Here is a 19,671-nt window from a genome sequence, read left to right as displayed (position 1 = left end):
GCAACAGTGAAAGGCACAAAATACAAGAAAAATATGCTTGTGGCAATAAAAAATACATCTGATGACCTCCTTTTTGGTCAAATTATTTTAGTTCTTCTGCAAAATAATGTATCTGTCTACCTTATCACCAACAACTGTCAAACACAGTTTATCCCTGACATAGGAGTTTATGCCTTTCAACCAACAGGAGATGTGTCATGCATTAGTCAACAAGAGCTAGTTGATTACTACCCTTTACCTCAGTACACATGGTGTCAGATGCCAATTATTGTTCCTCACCATTCATTTCTTCCTTTTTAAAGATAATGTCAACTTTAAATGAGTTGCGAAGTATCATCCAAAGGACCCTACCAACCTGTTCAGAGGAGACCCAAGAAAACATAATGGAGCGACTTGTTAGCTCTGGTATCGACTGCATTGATGACCTGAAGTATTTACAACAAGAGGATATCAAAGATGTTCTACCCGTTATTCAGCAAAGAAAACTGATGGAGGCCTTCAAAATGGGTACTGCTTAAACTTATTTTATTTTCATCATCTTATCATTGCTTTTTCTTCATATCCCTATTGATTTATGTGATGTGTCCAATTTAGTGACGGAATCCATAACGCTGAATCTTGAAGATGTGACATGCTGATGACACCATCATTGTACCAATCCCAAGTCCATGCAGCTCATCCTCATCCTGCCACCCATTCTCTAGTGAATCTGAAGAAAGTCCAGGCACCTCCCAAATACTAAAAACATGGCCAGAAACCTTCCAAGTTCCCTGGAATCTCATGCCAGCAGACACACAATCTGCTATTGTAGAGGAAAAAAGGGCGTCACCAGGAGGACGCCGACAAATGGTGAGGATAATTGCAGACAAAATGAGGAAAAATGAGCTGAACCCTACCCGTGCCCAGTGTGCAGTGGTGTGTCGAAACATCGTGAGGCAATATCCAAAAACATTTGCAGATCAGATGAACAGTGGCCAAATAGTTGGAGGAGGATATGATTCTCTTCTACTGCAGATCAAGAATAGAATCGAAAATATTAATCGACCCACCTTCTTCAAGCAGCATCGCTCCAGCAATGGAAAGAAAAGAGGACCCACAGACACTTATGGGTGTACACGTTTTCAACCTGCTCTACCACCAGAGGAAACCGAAGAGACATAGGAGACAAAAAGGAAACAATTATTGGAAATATATGCAAGAGAAGGGATGAATGGAGGCGAGAGAGCTGATGTCAAAGAAACAATGAACGTGACTTTCGCCTTACAGCGGCTACACATTAATGCTCTTCCATCTCCAAACATCGCTGAGCTTAAAACAAAGTGGCCCTACCTTTTCACCCAAAAAGGCCTGTTCAGTCATTTTGAACTTCTAACTGTTGAGCACACTGGAGATGGCAATGGAGGAATGTGGGAAGGCTATTATTGAGTTCTTCAAAATAAAACCAACAAACAAACAAGTTAAAGAAGTTCTCAAGTTGACCGCAGATGTGGAGGTCCCCTTTGTGGTGTTGCAGCTCCTGATGGCACACTTTGGAGAACAACTCGACGGCTTAGTCCTGCTAGCACAAGTAAGTAGCCTACAGCACAGCCATGGGGTGCAGTGTAAAGTAGGACATCAGGCATTCAATTTTTGGAGCCCAGGTCTGAGCCCAGGTCTGAGCCCAGGTCTGAGCCCAGGTCTGAGCCCAGGTCTGAGCCCAGGTCTGAGCCCAGGTCTGAGCCCAGGTCCATACACTATGCTTGCATTTCCCAGTTTGCCTTTAAAACACATAGAATACAAATGTAAAATGAACAATATAACCAAATAAGTTATGTTTGTTTGTGAAAGGAACACATGACGTCTGCTGACATAGAGGGAACCCTTTCCCTTCCTGCCACGCCTCGTCTCATACTCTGTGGTATGTCACCTGAAGTTTTATTCATGTTATCATAGTTCTCCATCTTCTTGAACTGTATTTTGAAGGATTTATATATTGTCATTTGACAGCAGAATAAATACTGACTATATTATATTTACACTTTATATATATTTTACACTAAAACCATTGTAGTTTCAGGTGACACTGGTGGCAACTGCATCAGGCACTGGAAAGTGAGCCTTGAGGGCAGCATCGTCTCTGATGGGATCCAGCCAACCTTCGGGACAGGACTTGCAGCTGTATTTTCCACCTATTATAATTTTAACCTGGAGTACCCGGACAAGGCAGCCTGCACTTTGGAGTTCATTCAAAGGTTAGAACAGTAATTATTATAAAAATGAATAGAAGTTATGTTCTCTAAGTAATAGATTTCCTGACTTTATGCCTCTTCTATTTTCCAGGCGTTTCATAGGGATAAACCCTGAAAGGGGCACCAAGATCACAAGGGGAGAGGTCGTCTCCAAAAAAAACGGGAAAGTGACGGTGAAAAAGACATCCACCGTAAACCCACGTGTCTCCACACTATTGAGGAAGCTCATGGACTTTGAATGGGATTTAATTTAACGCTTCAATCCCAAAGAACCTAATGTGACACTAGAGAATGTTCCTCTTCTCAGGTGACTTTGTTCCTCTGCATCAGCGTTGGCTGTAAGTTGCCTGTAAGTTGCCTGTAAGTTGGCTGTAAGTTGGCTGTATCTTTAAGAAGGTGTGAAAAATGACATGCAGTATAGAATTTGCACTTTATTTTATAATAGGAAAAGGAATCCCACACATCAGATTCTGTGCCAGGTGCGAAGGAAAAAAGGCGTACGTGACGCTAAATGCAATAGGAAAAGGAATCCTTTTCTTATTGAAGGAATCCCTTTCCTATTGAAGGAATCCTTTTCCTATTACATTTAGCGTCACGTACGCCTTTTTTCCTTCGCACCTGGCACAGAATCTGATGTGCGGAGCACCTCCTTGATAGCACTTTATTTTATAAAATCCTGCTGCTGCGATGTTTTTATGTTACTATTTTATTTTGTTATTATTCACAGCCAATTATACTGATTTGTTTAATAAAACAATCAAAAATAATGCTAAATTGTTGTTTCTTTGAAACATTCACATATTTTTGAATATATATTAAAAAAAAAGAACATTATTATACTGTTTTTGAAATTAGATTTAACGGTAAATTAAAGTTAAATCAATGAAATCACAATGACCTAATGTTATTTCATGAACAGTAATAAGCTGTTAAATTTGCGACAGTAATGCCCTGTTAAATTAACGGTTAAATAATGGCAACTATACTGCCAGCTCTTAACTGTTTTTTAACAGGGAAATTCTTTACAGTGTAGGGCCAATTTAGAGTTGCTAATTTTGCCTAACACATGCATGTGTTTGGACGGTGGGAGGAGCCAGAGAACCCGGAGAGAACCCACGGTAACACGGGGAGAACATGCAGACTCCACCCAGAGAGATCATGTGATGTTGGTCTGGCCTATATGACTGGGAGTAAAAGTATATGGTCTGAAAACTACTCGTATACTCTAAGTGAAATATTTACAGTGGTTTGCAATAGTATTTATACCCCTGGAACTGTGTCACATTTTGTCACGTCACAATCACAAATTTAAATAAATTGTCTAAGCTTTTTTTGTGAAAGAGCAACACACAACAGCACACAGTTGTGAAGGGAAAGGGAAATGATACATGAGTTTCCGATTTTTCTTTAACTGAAAAAAAAAACTGAGAAGTGCAAGTTACAAAAGTATTCAGGCTCCTTGAGTCAATACTTTATGGAACCGCCTTTTTCTGCAATTACAGCTGCAAGTCTCTTAGGGAATGTCTCCACCAGCTTTGCACACCTACAGTCTGACATTTGTGTCCGAGCAAAAAAGCTCCAGCTCAGTCAAATTTGATGGAGAGCATTTGTGAACAGCAGTTTTCAGCTCCTGCCACAGATCCTCCACTGGATTCAGGTCAGACTTCCCTCTCTGGCTTTATGTTTAGGGCCGTTGTCCTGCTGAAGGTGAATCTCCACCTCAGTCTCAGGTCTTTTGCAGACGCCAACAGGTTTTTTTCCCAGATTGCCCTGTATTTGGCTCCATCCATCTTCCCCTCCACTCTGAGCAGCTTCCCTGTCCCTGCTGAAGAAAAGCAGCTCCCCAGCATGAGTCTGCACCACCATGTTTGACAGTGGAGGTGTGTTCAGTGTTTTCTGCCACACATAGCGTTTTGCTTTTAGGCCAAAAAAATCAATCTAACCAGAGCACCTTCTTCCACATGTTTGCTGTGTCCCCCACATGGATTCTGGCTTCTGGCTGTTTTTCAACAATGGCTTCCTCTTTCCACTCTTTCTTAAAGGCCAGATTTGTGTAGTGCACGACTAATAGTTGTCCTGTGGACAGAGTCCCTGTCCACCTGAGTTCTGGATCTCTGCAGCTCTCAGATCAGTCTTCTCCTTGTTCAGCCTGTAAGTTTTGGTGGTCAGCCATTTCTTGGTAGGTTTGTAGTTGTGTCATACTCTTTCCATTTCCAGATGTTGAACTGAACAATTCCCCCCGAGGTGTTCAAAGCTTTGGCTTTTTATAACCCTGCTTTAAACTTCTCCACAACTTGATCCTTGACTTGCCTGGTGTGTCCCATGGACTTCATGATGCTGTTTGCCCTCCCATCTTCAGGTCTGGATGACCCACAGGCGTGTATAGTAGAACGCCTCCTCCCTCTCTCTCCCCAACATGAAAAAGTGTTATCTTTGAGGATAGCACAAGGGTTACCTTCTGTGGCCTTCACTGAACAGATGCATTCATCCTGGGATTAGATTACGCACAGGCGGACTCCATTGAATCATTGGGTCAACAATCAGTCTTTCGGTGATCATCAGGCCACTTCTGATAGCAATATGCTGCACTGTTTGTACACTGCAGTTAAAAAAAATATGATTATCTGGAAATCATGTACAATTTTCCTTCCGCTTCACAATTGTGTGCCGCTCGGTGTGGTGTTGCTCTTTCACCAAAAATGTCAATTATTTAAAGTTTTGGGGTTCAGGGGTACAAACACTTTGCAAGCGACTGTTTTTTAAAAAACATTACAAAGTATTTGTAACTGAGTACTGCCCACTTCTGGTGTTGATTGGTCCAAATGTCACTATAGCCAGCAATTAAGTAATAGTCAGTTGATGAGCTCAGTCGCTGAAGGCTGAAGTTTACCACACAAACACCAGATATTTGATCTGTGGAAAGTCCTAAGACTACATCTTTTTTTTAGTACTAAGCATTTTGACTTTGCATGCTGTTAGTAAGTTGTTTTAAAATGAATGATAATCAACATGATCAAGACATATCACACTGTGGAGTCGACAGCGAAAGATTGTGACATCAGCTGTGGCAATCATTCATATGAAGCTTTTCTATTAAAAAAAAACGATAAACATCTTTGATAAAATCTTGAGAATTCCGATGATGAAAATAAGAAAAAAACACAAAGGCCACATTTCTAAGCCAGCCAGGAGCCAACACAGAGGAACAGATTAATTATTTTATGTATGTTTACTTTAACTCGCACTATCTCAAGTTTATTTGTTTTTTTTTAATTCATATTTTGTGGATATATGCTCAATGTCATTCAAAGTAATACGTGTTGTTTTATATAAAGTCATATTTCATCCCGTCCCTGTAAGCTGCACATCACATACACAAATAAACCATGCCATGATGAGCTTTCTTCATGTCTTTATAGACGGGTGACTCCAGGGACCTTCAGATCTGCTGAAATGGCCTCTTCTGGTTGCTCTTATGACTTACTTCTTTCATTGCTTTTCTTCATTTTTCCACTCTGCCATTGCAAAATCCTCCTCCTCCGAGAAAATGCATTTCACATTTGGTTTGTGTTGCAATATAAAGCTGCACAGCAGTTCGAATGGCTGTGAGAGTGCAGAAAAGGCACCTAGCTGAATTTAGGTGTTTAGAAGTATAAAAATATATATAAAAAAGAACTCAAAGAAACAAAACACTAGAGAGAGAACAGTATTCAAAAATCCAAACCAGAAGAAAAAGAAAAGAAAAAAAGTCACACGTAAAACAAAACCAATGTCTAATTTGGTCCACAGTCTGTCAAATTTCATATAATTCTAATTCGACAATAAACAGGGAAAATGTGATTTCTCAAACTGAGCATCTTCTATTTTAAGGACCTATGTCATAGGTGTGTACTTTTGTAGTACATATATTTGGTAGTAAAGTGTGAAATGGAGAGGAGGATGTGCAGCGCTGCAGTCTGCTCACATGGAGCGCACGTGTTCTATGCACTCAGTCACCGAGCAGCATACTTCAGGTTTTTATTTTATTTTTTTAGTTTATAACACTTAACAACAAACACCAAAAAAAAAAAAAACAGAACAAGACCAATAAATAAATATTCAATTAAACATATGTCAATTATAATGTCAGTCCAATCCATGACTGTTTGTACAATTTGTGTCATCCATGTTTTACTTTCCATGTTCCAGCAGATTCAGTTCTTACGCCGCCTGATGATGTATTGCCATTGCTATATCTATCATGCCAAGTATTTGAGGTTTTTCCAAGGCATATTATTTAAAATTATACTGCAGGAAATGTGTAAGGTGTCCAAAATAGTTTCAAAATCGAAAATACATGCAATGCCTGAGGAAGAGCATTTACAGTGCATCCACCACTTTTCCCACATTTTGTTATGTTACAGCCTCCAAAATGGATTAAATTCATTATTTGCCTCAAAAACAATACCATATAATAGTTAGACAACGTGAAAGACGGTTGTTTGAATTTATTAAAGATAAAAAAATAACAAAAAAATATATGTACTATGAATAGGAATATGAGTAATTATATGAGTATGTATACATTCCAGATGCACATCTCTCAAAAAAACCCACAAAGTGATCATAGACTTGGCTCTGAACTGTATCTGACTATATCCTTAGTGTCGCAGAAAAATACCATACATTTGTTTCTGCACACCTCCTGACCTTCATCTTCCATATATGGTGACTTCTCGCTGTATAACACAAGGCGACCACGATTCTCTAATACATTCTTCCCGTTCACTGCTCTCCTTAAAGCCAGTAAGGTGTTGGAAAGCGATTTGAGAGTGGGACTGGCTGCTTTACCCGCACTTCTAAATTGAGTGTATTGTAGAAACACAGTGCTCATTATAAGCCTATAGCCTGCTCTCCCTCTCTCTCTCTCTCACACGCCTGCAGTGGGTAACTTCTAAAAAAGAATTGCAGCTCAGGATGAGGGCCGGATAAAGGCAGAGGTAGAAGGGGTCCCTAGGGTGCTCGTCCTCCCCGCCTGCGTCACCAGCACCCCGCCAATAACCACATTAAAAGCGGTCCATAGGCGAGAGTGAGATTATATTTGGCGTCTAATTGTTCTCTTCAGGAAACTCTCTCCTCCACCTCCTTCTCACTAGGGTGACTGCAGTACTTTTAGAGACAGGCTTTTCCCCCTCAAACTGCAGCATACAGCACAGACACAAAGATTCCTCATTAAAGTAGTTTTATGGAAAAAATGCCAGCAATGTAGCCTCTCTCCTCTTCATTTCCTCGCTATGCCGCACTTAGATCACACACACAGGAGACGCACACATACAAAAGCACACCCCAACCTCCTTGTCTCCTTTCCTACACCCTACTTCCTAGCTCCTTCTTTGTGCAATTTTGTGTCGGCTCTCTTGGCTGCAGCTCTCATGTTGCTTTCATCATGTCAGCCCCACTCTTTTCATCGACAGCTTCATTGTTGTGAATTAGAAAGATCTAAAGGGCCCTTATAGGGAAGATATACATATCTAATGGCTTCTCGGTTTGCACATTACGATACCAGCACATGGGAATGGAAGGCTTCTAGGTGGACAATCTAAAAATAACATAATTATCGCAACATAAGTATATGCACTAGATGTATTATATTGTAGAAGAATAGCTATTTGAGCCTTGCCTGTTGTGTCTTACTATATGTTTCCATTTTATCCAGTTAGCGCTCGCTGCTGAAGTGAGCAGGGTCAACTTCTCTCTGGACTTAAGTTAAGTGTGGAACGATGCAAGTACATTCCCCACGATGCATTTACTGTAGAGTTTCAATCTGTGCCGCGCTTCTGCTTCAGCAGCAAGAGCTAACAGGAAACAATGGAAAGGAATGGTAGGAATTAAACTGATGATATTCTAAATAAATCTGTGACTGTCCAGCAACAGCACTGTAAAAACGTTAGGGCTAATCTCATTTGTTTGTGGCCATTTCAGAAAATGATCCAAACTAAACTGAGCTGTGGCTTTGTGATGAATTTAACTGCATTTGACAACACAACTAACAACTGTTTTACGCTGCTGTTTTTCTTTACCGCGTTCACAGCACTCTGAAGTGAGAATTGTCCCAATTATCTTGTTTACCGTCTCATTTTTTGACCAAAAACTAAAATCACCTCCTTCACCACTCTTTCAAATCATCCTTTCTTCCTGCTTAAAATCTGCAACTCACTGTTTTCAAATGACGTCCAATAGTAAACTCGAGTTTGAGAGTTCCTCACTTTTGGCAGGGCTAATCTAATAAAAATGACTTTGGATGGCTGTCTCCATAAGTTGAGTTGATTGACATCACAACAATCTAGTACTCCTATTGTTTAAAACTGAACTGGAGGAGGACATAATATGGCAGAATTCACTGTAACTGTCATATTGCAGATTTGTTGACATAGTTTATGGTTCATATCTCTGTCATTCCTGGGCCTTTCCACATGAATCAAAAACTGGTACAAGTTCTGTGTCAGAATAAATAAACAAAAGTGAAATCATTTTTGACTGTGGCCTCAGAAAGTGGTGCCATCATTCAACACCGAAAGCATGATTGTTGGCAGTTGAAAGGATTTAAAACCATGAAATTAATATGACAAGTTTGTAGAGTCAATACTAAACAAATAATGACAATATTTGTGGATTTTTATTTTGAATATTTTTTTCAACAACAGCAAATCTCCCATAGAGTTTGGCCCATCTGAGTTTCAAAAACATTTCCTAGATGACAACCGTTGAAAACTCGGACCATTCCTGGAAGAATGCAGAATGACATTGATTATGAGTGTTTCTTCTGCTCAAAAATACCCTGAAAAACTTGCATTATTTTTGTGAGCAGTCGCCTACAGTATCTCAGCTTGGGTTCATCACCTGCTTGTCTCTATGAAGACACATACATTTATTGCCATACTGTGGAACATTCTATGCAAAGCAATACAATTTCCATGGAGACAAGTTGGTGGTGTTCTCTCCAGCAGAAAAGTTACACAGTGCATCTTTAATATTACTTCATATTTTCTATTCACTGATGTTGTTGTGGTAAGCTTAAACATATACCAAAATTCAATCATTTCAAAATTTGACATCTAAATGAGAGTAAATTAAAACAATTAAAGAACCCAAATTGACCAACAGTGTACATAATAAGACTTTTTAATGTTCTTTGGTCTAACAGGAGACATACTTCCTGAAATACTTTTTACTTCCACTTGAGCTTCACCACAGCTCTTTGGTACATGCTCTATTAAACCCTACTGACTCCAGAAAGCATGACAATGTTGCATAACAGAATATAGCCATTACTGCATCTCCTATATATATATATATATATATATATATATATATATATATATATATATATATATATATATATATATATATATATATATATATATATATACATACACACACGCACACTATGCCCAGTAATTCAAACAGCACTTCTGAACGGGACGCACAGGGGCCGAGCACACACCTTTGAATCTTTTACAAGCTCTTATCCAGCGGCTTACCTCCAAACACACACAGGACTTTGCATTACATCCTGCAAGAATAGGATTAAGCCCATTTACACAAGCGTTGTCTGTGTGTGTGGCCCTCTATAACAAACAGCAGCAAGTAATGAGGCTGCAGCCGGGCATGACCCTGCCGGTTTGATCCCCGAACTACTCTGGACATGAATATTCATTGCAGACACGGCAGGGTTTAAAGAGGCTGTAAAAGTATACACAGTGTGCAGGGGAGTCTGAGGCGATCACAGGGCGAGATTATGCACAGAGGTGTGCCAGTGTTTTAGTGGCTTCGTCTAATGGTTGGTCAGATTATTCGCTGACCATTAGGCAAAACACTTCAGCCACTTTGTCTATATATGAATGAGGAGGGAGGAGACTCCGCTGTACATCGCCTATGCCAGTGTTCTGTTGAGATGCTGTGCCTTGTGGAGATGATCTGCAGGTCTATCGGAGCAAGCTTGTAGAAAATTATGTTCTTGTGTGTATTTCAATCAGATCGATATTTGATAGTTATATAACATAAGTACACACTTTATTTAGCGATCTAACATACTGCAACCTCATAATCTCGTATGCAAACTTACTTTCAAATAAAAGTTAGTCTAATTCACACTGCATTATAAAATTATGCTCCACATCCACAACACACTCCTACAAATTATTAGTACTGTATATATTACAGACATAGATGGGTATTATAAGAGGTAAAATTTTCTGCTAAAACATTTGGCTGGCTAGGCTAATGTATATCAGGAAGCCTAATTTTAGGGGCAAATTTATTTATACATTTTTGCTTCATTAGTACTCGTACAATGCTTCTGTAGTACTAGAATGAGGATTTTGTAGTACTCATACAATGCTTCCGTAGTACTCGAAAGATACTTCTGTAGTACTTGAATGATGATTTTGTAGATGATTATGCTTCTGAATGTGATAAATGGCTTTAAATACATTGACATGATTTTTTATTTAGTAAGGATAGCCTTGAGATGCATCAACTGGGGGTCCTATAAATATAAAATAGTTTTCCTTTGCTGGGGCTGCTCAACAAAACAGATCTGTTTCTGTTTCAACAGTAGCAGTGTGCATTGTAAATAACCTTGGAAATTTTGAAAGGCACTATACAAATCCAAGGCATTATAATAATCGTGGTACAAACCAAGCTTGTTTGTCAAAATGTATGTTATATTTATTTTTTTATTTGGGCTAGTAACATGGCATTCTCAGCATGGCCACATTTTAAGCCATTTTCCAGAAGCTAGAAGTAAGGCTGCGAACCCACTTTGGTTATGCTTTGATCCCGGTCTAGTCCTGATGTAGATATGATTTGGTCCTAATCCAGTCTAGTGTTGATTGAATCGCAGCTGATGTGAAATATGCGGTACAGTATGTTTGACCAAAGTGAACTACTCAGCTAACCTCTTAAGAAACAAACCAGTACAAAACTGTTTTATTTGAAGTATACAGAGGACCCTTCTAGATCCTTGGCCATTGCTCTCTGAAAAACATGAAGGTTTTAGAATGGTTGAAGGATAAGTGCTGAACATCATTTCAGCACGTTAGTGTGTTACTAAGTACATCTGAAATAGCTCAAATAACATTGATAAAAATTACTAAGCAACCTGAAAAGAAGTTTAAGTAAGAAGTTAGTGCCTGCCACTCGTGTAATGGGTTAACATATATGGTTGCTTAGTGTCATGAGTTTGCCTGCTAGCATTGACCGTTTGCTTAATATCTCTACGCTCTCTCTCCCCAATTCACGCCAGAAAATCTTAAAATTAAAAACAAGTTTAAGGTGACCCTGTTTATCTGTTTAAGCCACTGGGAGTCATGTAAATTCTGTATAAATCTTTGCATGTGCTACTTCATTATGCTGTTTAAAGATGGTAAATCCCTGGTGTCCATGCGCTTACATTCCTCCAGTGGAGCGACACAGGGAGGTTAAGCAGAGGACAAGAGCAGAGGACACTCAAGGTTAGAACTCTGTCTTTGAACTGAAGTATTTTCTCAATAACACACAGAAGACAGCAGGGTTCACGTTAGATGAGGAGCTGGAGGACAGTCTTTTATTGTATCTTTTATTGCATTTCATGAATACACTTTCTTAAGCTCACTATAGTTTTGCCATTTTGATTGGGAAAAAGTACTAAAGAAAACCTGGGTGAGCACAATCGACTCATTTATAAACAGTGATGGGGAGAATACTTTGAAAATGTATTTCGTACCGATATTTTGAAACATGTTACTTGGTCTAATCAGAGTACTGTATTCTGAATACTAAGAATACTTTCAAATTGATTTGCATTATATTATAGTGGGAAAAACAACATGTCTAGTGCACACAAGTGTACTAAACACACATATTCCAACTGTGAGGGTGCTTGGATTTGCCAAAAACAAACACAAATTAAGTTTTTACCTTGCTCCACAGACGACTAAAAGCATCTCTAACCGTTTGTCTCCAAAAGTTAATCCAATACGCAGATATTAAACTGGGTTTAGTCCATGATCCCAAATTCTGTACCGAATTCTGCAGAACATAAACAACAGCAAATTGGCGGTCAGTGCCCCACAGGTCGCAGCTGTCTCAGGTGAATACTGCCGTTGTATACTTAGGCAAGGCGCTTAACCCGCCTCTCATGTTTGTGTGTGAATGGGTTCCTTTATGTAAAGCGCTGAGTGCGTTGAAGGTAGAAAATGTAATCATCTGACCATGTTGCCAGACAACAGTTTCTCAAAATTACGGTGGTATTCCAAATATGTATTTTTGTACATGTAATCAGTTACTTCCCCACACTGTTTATAAACAATGGTATTTATTTAACTTGTAAAGGTTTTGTGAAGTTTATCAGTGAAATAAAAAGGAGGCACCACCAGGACAAGTTCTTCACTGTTTTTCAAGATCATTTTGAGCAGTAAAAACACTGCAGATGTTTAAATGCAAGATATGAACTACAGCTTGAATACTATACTGTGGATTATTTGTGGCAGATGTTTAAGGAGATATTTCAATGAAAAATAAAATAGAGAGCAGAGACCAGATCAAACCCATATTTATTTTGTCAGAAAACGGCCAACAATGTGGATCACTGACCGCAGCTCTGAGACAATTCAATTCAACATCATCTCTGTAAACCCTAATGACTGCACAAAGTTTGAATAACGACGGTGAAAGATGCAGGAAGACACAAATCTGCGAGTGGGAGCAGAGCGGAGACGGTCGGAGATGCATTCTGATGATGTTGTCAATAGTCACAATGTAATCAGGCTTCCCTCTAAATGGGCTGAAAATGCGATCTGGCCTGTTAGGGAAATAAATGTCTGAATTATACAGCTACTTTAGATTGATCATATTCTCAGGCTTGCAGGAAAAGGAGAAGATGCAGCACTACTCCGGCAGAAGTGTTCGAGTAAGACAAAACGCAAATCATTGAAGTCTTAAAAGAATTCTTCCACAAAATGGATTGGAAGAAAAAATAAACTACAGCTTGAATTGATGTTGAAAAATGTTGTTGGAAATAATTGCTTTTTCTATTCTTAATTGTTTATGTGTTATAAAGAATTTGACAATAACTGACGTCCTTGAACTAATATCTGTGGTTATTGCCACTCAACAATGATAACACTCTTTTTTTTATTTTTTTAGATGGAATGTTATTTTTAACACATGAAAGCAGTTTGTTTAAAAGTGCACTATGTAACCTTTCTGGTGGAGGGTCGACCACGTGTTTGTCTCCATGGAGATGGGATTGCTTTGCCTGTTCCACAATAGCGTTTATCTATCTCCATGGACTCATCCAAGCCACGTTTGAAGTGACAACACTCACTAAAAAAAGCCTGTTTTTCCCCATAGTTTAGCAATAAAACCCATGTGATTAGATGAATGCAAGGAAGTACATTTAACCTGTGGAACCTGACAAAGTAGTAACATTTTCATGGAGACAAACAAGTTCTGGATCCCTATGAGAAAGGTTACATAATGCACCTTTTAATATTATCATGTGGTTTGATAAAGATCAAGCCCCAAAACAATTCACAATTATTATTTTTTTCAGTTAGTATCCACCGGCAGTTTTGATGCCAGTTTTAGTAGCCTATAGATCTGGCTAACGCTACCGCTGAGAAACAGTATAAGTTTGTGTGTTTTGTGTCCTCATAATGCAAAGCAGGGCCAAATTGTCACCGTTTGTATTTTAAGATAATCCTCAGAGGACTGCATCAGAAACAGACAAACAGTAAGTTCAGACCAGTTCAACGCACAGCAGACATTTTGAAAAAGAAGAGAAAAGGTTGTTTTAAAAAAAATGAAAAAAAAAATTAATCTTAACGGAGGAGGAAATTAAACATTTGTATTTTACATTTCCATCTACCTCCACACTCGGCCCTGAACAGAACACCTCCTGACTCCGGGACAACCTCAGATTACAGGACTCAAAAGCTGCAGCACTCAAAACATAAACTGCAAAAAAGAGTCAGTTTGGTTTTGAGACGTTTGAACATTGCAATGTTTTCACTAGACTTTCTATCTTGGTAAATGACAAAACGTGTCATTTGTTTATTTTCTTAACACAAAAACATATGTAATTGAATAAATACAAGGAAGATGTTTAATGTCATACTGTGGAACATTCCAGAGGACAAACATCTCCATGGCGACAGACCCTACACCAGAAAGGTTACATAGTGCACCTTTAAGACATGGTTACTTTAGACTCTTTCGTAAAGGTTGGTTAGTCACTTGTCATTACCCATGTTAATAGCAAAATGCTCTTGTCATCAGTGTCTAGTCACGATACTAAAATGTCTAACTCAATTTCAATACTAAAGAATAGGCTCTATACTCGATACTAAAATAAATTAAAATTCTCAATTCTTAAAAAAAAATGCTCTTTTTAAGACAATAGGCTAATTTTCAACTCAAATAAACTGTACTTCTTCATGTTAATGTGGTCTAACTGATAAACCTCAAGATCATTTTGAAATGTTCAAAGAAAGGTTAAGTATCTAGTTTGATAGTTGGTTCAATATCAATTAGTATCTGACTTTTGTCAACTCTACTAGCCACTGACTATTTTGGGTGTATTCACACTTGCCCAGGTTTAGTCCTGTTCTTTTTTATGTTTGAGCTTTGTAATAATCCAGTGAGAGATGCACCAAGTTAGAAAGTAGTTTAACATATTGCAAAATGTAAGTTGTCGGTGTGATGAGTACGTTTTAAGAGAATGCGTCTTATTTCTTTAATTTCCCTGAAGTTGCATCTTGTAACTCTCTTGCTGTAAAGTGTTTGATTATAAAAGGACACACTTTATTTAAAGCACAGAGTCAGCAGAGTAATCAGCAGTCGTGGAAACTAACAAAGAACAAAAGTAAAAGTACTGTAATAAAAAAAAATATTTTAGGTATTTGTACTTTCTACTCAGCTGCATTTTTGCTTTGCGCAAACAAAAGAAATAAATATAAAAAGTTATTTATTCCGTCACCTCTGGTGATTTCTGGCCCATAGGCTTTATTAAACAGGAAAGACAGCGTTAAATGGGGGTGAGAGAGCAGGGAGGACATGCAGTGCATTGTTGGAGTCAGGATTCACTGTGGCCTGCTGCACTTGAGCCTGGCCTGTGCAGTGCCTTAACCACTCGACCACATTTAAAGAAAGGTTCTTCTATGCTTTTATTCAAGTAAATTATTTTATGCAATACATTTACTGGTAATTGTATAAAAATAGCATTGTAATTGGAATAGTACTTTTTGCAGTCCTGTTTCCAAATTAATTCCAAGAAAATACTGAGTAAATGCTTTGTAATGAACACATTACACTTCAAATACTGTGCTATTTCTGAACCTTGTTATTGCTATGCTGCAGAGAAAAAAGTCATATCTTTCAAATAATACAATATATTGAATTGGCAGAGTTATAACGTATGTATGCAGGAAAATCTGTGGGTACACATATAATTGGAAATAATTATAGCACTAATTGGCTCCAGACTGTAAATAGATTGAAACACTTTTATACAGAGCTGTTTGCAGAGTTTGCAGAGTGTCAACAAAAGTGTGGAGCTGCCTCCAGAGAGTAAAGTGTTAGCAAGGGACATATGTTTAACCAAAGCTTGGGCCCCCAAGCGAAACATCACAAAGGGCTTTCGGGACAGACTCCACCTCTTCTGCTCTTTACCTCTGAACTTAAAAAAACAAACTTAAAAGAACGGGGGGGGGGGGGGGGGGGGGGTAATTCTCCTTTGCAAAAGTAATGCCACAATTAGTTATTAAGATAAGATAAGATAAGATATTCCTTTATTGTCCCACATGGGGAAATTTCATTGGTGCAACCAATCAGGTAGATACAGAGGTAGATAAGATAAGATATTCCTTTATTGTCCACATATGAGGAAATTTCATTGTTGCAACGCAGGTAGATACAGAGGAAAAGGACATAACTTATAACCTCTCATTTATTAAAGGTGGTATGGACAATTTTTTTCAGCAAATTTTTTATCATATTTCCTCGTGGCGTGGATAAATAATTTGTCCTGCCACGTATCAATCATAAAACGCACCTACCGCTCACCTGCAGCCGCGTCAGGCTCGTCCCCACGTTTCCGCGTGCCTAAGCGCATGGATCTATCATAATATAGTTCCCTCAGTGTACAGGGCAAAATGAAGACGGAGAAAGACAGTTCGAGCTGACGCAGAAGTGGACAGAAATCTACGGGAGACGAGAGATGCGATGCGCTCCGTTGCGCTAATAAAAAAAAGCACGTGTGTGTTGTATCAGTCCACACGGGGGAGTGCGCATGCGCACTTCCACCTGCGTTCTCAAATCGCCGAAAAATCGTCCATTGCGCCTTTAATAAGGAATGGAGAGGAAAAATAAAGATAAAATAGAACAAAAACAGCTAGCGTAAGACAAGATAATACTAATAATACTTGTAAAATAAACATTCTATTTACATCAATTATATGTACATGAACCTGCTGAACCCATGACTGGATCTCAATCATTGGATGCAAGAAGAGAACAGCACTGCATTTTGTTTGATTATAAGGCTCTTATTGGTATTTTGCCTGATTATTTATCAAGTTTGCTAAACATCAGATCAAGTATTCCTCAATTGAGGTCTCAGGTCATTTTTATATTTTTTTCTTCTTCTTCTTCTTTCTTCTTATGCACGAAAAAGAGAGTTTCTTATGGCGTTTCCCCTGGATAAATAATAAAAAACTTTTGCCTGTTGGGTAGCTACGCCTCTGGTCCTTTCACTTTTCTGCATTCAGAGCAGAGTGATGGACTGGGATGGATTATAGTGGCTTCAGATTGATGTACGGTCTGCTGTTGTTTATACCTGCATAAGCAAGTAGGAAACTCATCAAATAATAATATAGATGAATAGATACGGTTGAAGTCATTGGCGCTTGATGACAATTTATTGCTGTTTTCAGGCTTATCAAAGACCAAACTCCATCTCCTTAGAAATCCTAATCATTGTTTTTATAATTTAAAGCATAATTTACTAGATTTTTGGGAAACGTATGGTTACACAACACTTTTAATAAACACAGTTGTAGAACATGTTTGTGGGTTCAAATCCCAGCAGACATGTGGTTTATTCATTGCTGTGAGATCATGGGTGTTAGCCGCGCTCTCCCTCGGGTGCCACGCGTCGGTGGATCAGGGTGCTAACGGTGATTAGTTGCGGCTGTGAATTCAGGTGCCGGAGTCAATAAAAGCTCATTAGCCGAAGCAGAGGGTCGGAGCATCGTCCGGGACAATCTGTGCTCCACTCCGTCTTTCTCTGAGGAGCATGCATGTGCCTCACATCATTGCCCATTGCATCTGTTCTGCTGCTTTGGTGTTTGACACGGGTCAACAAGGGAACACTCGGTTGGAAAGATGTCTGTGTAATCCACCATGTAGGCCTCATGACACTGACAAACATTTTTATAGAGATTGACACTTTGAAGCGGTTGTAAATTACAATGTGGTGAAGTGCGTGAGAACAGATTAACTCTTCACCCTTGCAGGTTACTTAAAGGAAGTTATATAGCAGGTTCTCTTTGAAAAATGTGTGATGTGCTTTTTTGTTTGTTTGTTTGTTTGTTTGTTTGACAGGGACAACGTAATCATACATACATGTATAAAAGTTTCTAGCCAGTGCTAATTTTCAACTCCCGTTCCTGGTTGGGCTTTTCTATACTTTTTACAGATATAAAAGACATTAAAACACAACATGCCATGTGTTTTAAGGCCCATTTCTATCCCTTTGTTTTCAGATGTAAGGACTTTCTCTCGTTGCCCCTGTGTGTGTCATTGTCACTCTGTGGTTCTTGATTCTTAACGGAATATGTGCAGTTCTGTTCCCCTCTGAACCATTGCTTTTTTGTTTTACATAAGCCCAGCTAACCAAACTGTTTTCTGTGCATCAATCTTTGATAACACCTCTGCACTGAGCTCCTCATAACAAGATTTTAGGTTGAATAATGCACTAGGCGTGTCCACATTTCCACAGCACCCTGCATTGGACACAGAATTATCCGATTGCTCACATTCAGTTCTACTGGAGAAGAGGTCTTCAGGACGTTGTCCATCTGCTGTGGGCATCACCCGGCCCGACATGGCTGTGCACCTGGACGGGCGGGGTTAAGTGCCCTGCCCCATGGGCAATATGCTCGGAGTCTGCCCCAGATTTACACCAGGCCAATGAGGGCATCTTCCCGACCAAAGGAGGCACACGTTTATAACAGGCCAGACAACCAAATTACAGAGGGGAAAAGGCAAAATGACTGAATTTTATAAAGCCTTTTTAACACCCTCTTTGGACATGTGCCTCATCATTTATCTGTAAAGGAACATAAAACGTGTGTCTTAAATATATGAATAAAAAGATGAAATAATGACCCACACTGCAACAACATGGCTTTTCAACTCCTCCATTAAATAATAACTGACTGGGACACTCCACTGTAATGTCACAAAGTGCGCCAGTGATCCATACTGTGTTAAATTAGGAAGCAGCATCTGTTTCCTCAAACATGTCAACATATTGTAAATCAATAAGGTGTGCCTACTGGGAGAAGGTCACAGCGACTCAGGGTTACTGTAATGACTGGAAGGTCACAGGAAGTAGGTTACCCACTAATTTAGCCTCCACTATTAATTAATAAGCCATTTCTAATGAACAAAGTGCATCGTATAGACTATTGAACATTGATGGTTGTTTATTATTATGGAATTAGCTCTTTTCCTTTTTATAGACACTTTAAAGCTTTGTAAGTAATGTAATAGTACTGCAAAATATGGCCAATACTCAAATTAACTAACAGACACACATTATAGGCTAGGCAGGGAAGGCATCTGGCTTAAAAAAACATATTATAATTTTTTATTCGATACATTTTCTTTTGTTTGGCTGACAATTCGCTTGCGTTTCAGATTATATAATATATATTATATATAATATATATATATATTAGAAACCTTGTAAAGGAAATGGGTTTTGTAGTAACATCTTTGGGGCTCAGTGTTCAGATGGAAAGGTGAGTGACACATGAAGTGAAACACCAGCTTTTAAATTGGGTCTTCAGAGCTCCGTGAAATCTGCCATAAGGAAAGTAAAACTTGAAACCTAATTTTAAAAATGTATAATTTCCTGCTTTGGTGATGATAATTACGTCTCTTCTACATTAAGGAAACAAAACTTTACCCCATCTACACCAGACTCTATTCTCATTTCAGAATTTAAACAGTTCCAGATTTATTGCCTGATATTTGTTTGAAAATTGGTTGGTTTATTTTCTTTTCTTGAATTGTGCTGTGAGTTTGTGTATCTGTCACATAAAGACATGATGGACATGATTTATTCTGTTTGCAGTACAAGCATGAGTGTCATCTGTGTCATTCTGCTGTGACCGTTACATCATGTTTTGTTTCG

At 38.8% G+C, this 19,671-nt stretch overlaps 1 protein-coding gene and 1 pseudogene across 1 annotated transcript in view; both read left to right on the top strand.

Moving 5' to 3' along the window:
* Positions 1-19,671, top strand: part of nrn1la (neuritin 1-like a) — a 74,544-nt gene that overhangs the window by 6,020 nt on the left and 48,853 nt on the right. The gene's annotated exons all lie outside the window — the stretch shown is intronic.
* LOC140349255 (uncharacterized) lies at positions 384-1,387 on the top strand (annotated as a pseudogene).

This window comes from Eucyclogobius newberryi, unplaced genomic scaffold (assembly GCF_026437365.1).
Source record: "Eucyclogobius newberryi isolate DKJ021-1_F unplaced genomic scaffold, fEucNew1.0.hap1 SCAF_7, whole genome shotgun sequence".
In the NCBI taxonomy this organism is placed as follows: domain Eukaryota; kingdom Metazoa; phylum Chordata; class Actinopteri; order Gobiiformes; family Gobiidae; genus Eucyclogobius; species Eucyclogobius newberryi.
This window is presented reverse-complemented; position numbering and strand designations above follow the sequence as displayed.